The 4002-nt window shown below is 40.3% G+C and overlaps 1 pseudogene; it reads left to right on the forward strand.

The window, feature by feature from the left end:
• The first annotated feature begins 270 nt into the window (after positions 1-270).
• On the forward strand, positions 271-3528 carry LOC122006935 (annotated as a pseudogene).
• Positions 3529-4002: the final 474 nt, after the last annotated feature.

Below are 4002 nucleotides of genomic sequence, written 5' to 3' on the forward strand. Positions count from 1 at the left end.
CATCATACGTCGAATTTCATAGAAATCCAAAGGAAGAGTAATGACTCCTCAGCTACCATATTCGCATCTAAGTTCTCTTGCATTTTTCACATCTTTTGTGCTTCTCATTGCATCAGCTGCGTATTCAAATGAAGAAAGAAGGGTACGTAATTCAAAAGAAAAGAATATATATATATATATATATAGTTTGTAGATTTCCTTTGTAAACACGTATTGTTTTAATCTGTACTGAATGATCAATGGTACCACCACCATATATAAATGTCATGGATGCAGCAGATTTATATTGTGTATATGGGAGCTCAACACGCATCCCAGTACCCAACTTACGAACTCCATCTTAATTTGCTCAAAGAAATTCTCGTGAACTGGTAATTAATAAATTGATATGTTGTTTATTATATTTTGTCAAATTTTGAGACTAAAACAAATTATGAAAATGCAGTTCACCTAGTGAGTCTTTGGTGTATAGCTACCAACAGAGTTTCAGCGGATTTGCTGCCAAACTTTCGATTGATGAGGCCGACAAGTTGAACGGTATATTAATTTATATTTATATATCGAATGGAGGAGGGAATAGTTTTAATTAATTTTAGATCATATGTTATAAATTAATATATACCAACAATTGAACACATACGAATTAATTAATTAATTAATTAATTAATTAATTACAGAAAGGGATGGAATAGTTTCGGTGTTTCGTAGTAAAACCCTGAAGCTTCGCACAACGAGATCATGGGATTTCCTCAACTTCCCACAGAGTGTTAACAGAAATCCTCCACTGGAAAGTGACATCATCGTCGGAATGCTCGATTCTGGAATATGGCCGGAATCCAAGTCCTTCAATGATAAGTGATTGGGACCTCCGCCGAAGAAATGGAAGGGTGCTTGCGTAAACATGACATGCAACAAGTATGTATATAAAATTTGCAGTTATATATTTCATCGATTCGATTTAAAGTTGTGACTAATATAAATTAATTAATTAATTAAATATGATCGATTGAATTCTTAAGTAAAATCATCGGGGCACGCTACTACAATAGCTTCGGCGATTACACGTCGAACGAACCATCGCCGCGCGACTTCAAAGGTCACGGGACGCACACAGCTTCCACCGCCGTCGGCCGGAGCGTCTCCCACGCCAGCCTCTACTGCCTCGCTAAGGGCACTGCCCGAGGGGCCGTGCCTTCAGCGAGGCTAGCGGTGTACAAGGTGTGCTGGGCGTTCGGGTGCACCGATCAAGACATCTTGGCAGCGTTTGACGATGCAATCTCCGACGGTGTCGACATCATCTCTCTGTCAATCGGCGGCTCTAATTCTCTGGATTATTTCCAGGACTCGATAGCTATCGGCTCCTTCCATGCTATGGCGAATGGAATTTTGACATCGGCCGCCGCTGGGAACAACGGGCCGAAACATGGCACGGTCTGCAACGTGGCACCGTGGATGGTGTCAACGGCGGCAAGCAGCATCGATAGGCACATCATTGACAAGGTGGTCACCGGTGATCACATTTCCACTTTGGTGAGTGAGTAATTAGTCCATTTCAATTTAGAGATAATATTAATGTGATTTAATTTTGACCATATGCAAAAATTAAACTTGCTAGTCTTATAATTTATGTATTATACTTATTACTTTAGATAATGTTGCACTCCATTAATTCCTTTTTTATTTATACTATATGCTCTCTTTCTCTCTTTGTTTTGCTAAAAAGAATGAAAATAAGGAATTATTATATATTTTTAAGTAATTTTTGAAAGGAAAAAAAATGCAGGGAGCTTCTGTCAATACGTTTGCGACAACAAATAGGTTTCACCCGTTGATCTACTTACCGGGAAATGCAACTACTTCTCCAGGGTACGAAGATACAATGCTATATATATTCTCTATCTTCTTGTATATAGATACGTTGCAACCATTTTGATCTGAGGATATATCAATTGCCAAATTAACTTATCTACTGCTTAATTACTGTGTTTCAGGGATTGCAGTATGCCAGATAAAAACGTGGTGAAAGGAAAGATTCTTCTCTGCAAATTACTCTCTTACGAAACTTTTACTAAGGGCATTCAAGGACTGATATCTATAGATGACTCTTCACTTAATATTTCCTTCTTATTCCCAATTCCATTCATTGTAATCAGCTCATTGGATGGCCTCAACCTTTTGAACTACATAAACAACACAAAGTGAGTACTGTTTATATATAATTGAGGAAATATATAATTATTAGCTAGTATTATTTTAATATCATCTAGCTAGCTAGCTAATTTGTTGAGAAGTATTGCATGCACTTAACTTCTTTGCTTGTATTTCCATAGTTCAATATCGAGGTACGTGTATATATACTATTGTTGTACTATATAATAATCCATGTATATATATGATCTTGGCCAGAAATCCTGTGGCTAACATCCAAAAAAGTGAAGCAGTTTTCGACTCCGAGGCTCCCTTGGTCGCTTCCTTCTCATCGAGAGGCCCCAATTTAATCACCCCTGACATCTTGAAGGTCAGTAATTAATTAATTAATGATTCATCATTAATCACAGTCAGTTATATTACCTTCACATTTTTAATGGATTAATTGCAACTTAATTGGCAATGTACTACTAATTTGTGTTTGCATGCATGCAGCCTGATATAAGTGCTCCAGGAATTGACATTTTGGCCGCCTGGTCACGGGTTGCATCGGTGTCAAACCTCCCCATCGACACAAGGGTCGTCAACTACAACATAATCTCGGGCACTTCCAAGGCTTGCCCGCATGTAACCGGTGTCGCCGCCTACGTCAAGTCTTTCCACCAAAACTGGTCGCCGGCAGCCATCATGTCTGCGCTCATGACGACAGGTCTCTCTAATTGTCATATATATATATATATATATATATATATATATATATATATATACCTTAATTTGTTCTGTTTTCTTTTCAGCTAAATTTTTTCATTTTGTCCATGTTTAATTTAATTTATATGTACAGCCAAACCGATGTATCCTTCCGCCGGCCAAGACCAATTATCGTATGGAGCCGGCCAACTGAACCCGGCGAAGGCCGTCGACCCAGGTCTTGTCTACGACGCCGGTGCCAGTGACTACGTGCAAATGCTCTGCGACTCGGGCTACAACGAAACCATGATCAGGATCGTCACCGGCGACTCCAGTTCCTGCTCTTCCAGTACCAGTACTGGAACGGCGAGGGATCTCAATTACCCATCCATGGCCTTACATGTTCAGTCCGGCAAAGCCTTCGCTGCCAAGTTCTTGAGAACAGTGACCAACGTCGGCAGCGCCCGACGCGGCAAGTACAAGGCCGAGGTCCGGGCTGATCGCAGACTTAATGTGGTGGTGAATCCTAGTAAGTTGAGGTTTTCGGAGTTGAATGAGAAGAGACAGTTCACTGTGTCGGTTTCTGGCGGGCCATTGCCAGGGAACTCGACGGCGTCGGCGACGGTCATTTGGTCGGACGGGAAGCATCTGGTGAGGAGTGTGATGGTTGTCTACACCGATTTCTCATCTTGATTTATCAATGTGAAAAATATGTATTATGTTACAATTATATTTTGTCAATGTACATAAGAAAATATTATATTACCATTCTACTTAATTCATCACATGATTGAATAACAATCTCCAAACTTCTATTTAATACTCGTCGTAAGTAAAATATTTATGATGCATTTAATTCACAATTCACCTAATCGGCAAGTGTAATATAATATTGAGCGTAGTAGTGGGTCGAGCGGGAGGCCGGACAAAGAGCTCCCAAACTACTAAGCCGCGAGGCCGGATAGGGAGATGCTAAACTTGAAGGCAAGTCCATCGAGCAAGCTGGGCGCTGCTAGTTAAAAAGCAGAGCTAGTAGGTTGGGGGAAGGCTGCCGAATAGGGAGATGTGCTGAGCATTGCTGATCATGTTAGCAATTAATTAAGCATGAGCTACTTGTGGTGAATTGAATCGTACTCGAATGCTATCAACAGAAAAGCACTCGCACTA

The sequence above is a fragment of the Zingiber officinale genome, chromosome 1A, assembly GCF_018446385.1.
Source record: "Zingiber officinale cultivar Zhangliang chromosome 1A, Zo_v1.1, whole genome shotgun sequence".
NCBI classification, from domain to species: Eukaryota; Viridiplantae; Streptophyta; class Magnoliopsida; order Zingiberales; family Zingiberaceae; genus Zingiber; species Zingiber officinale.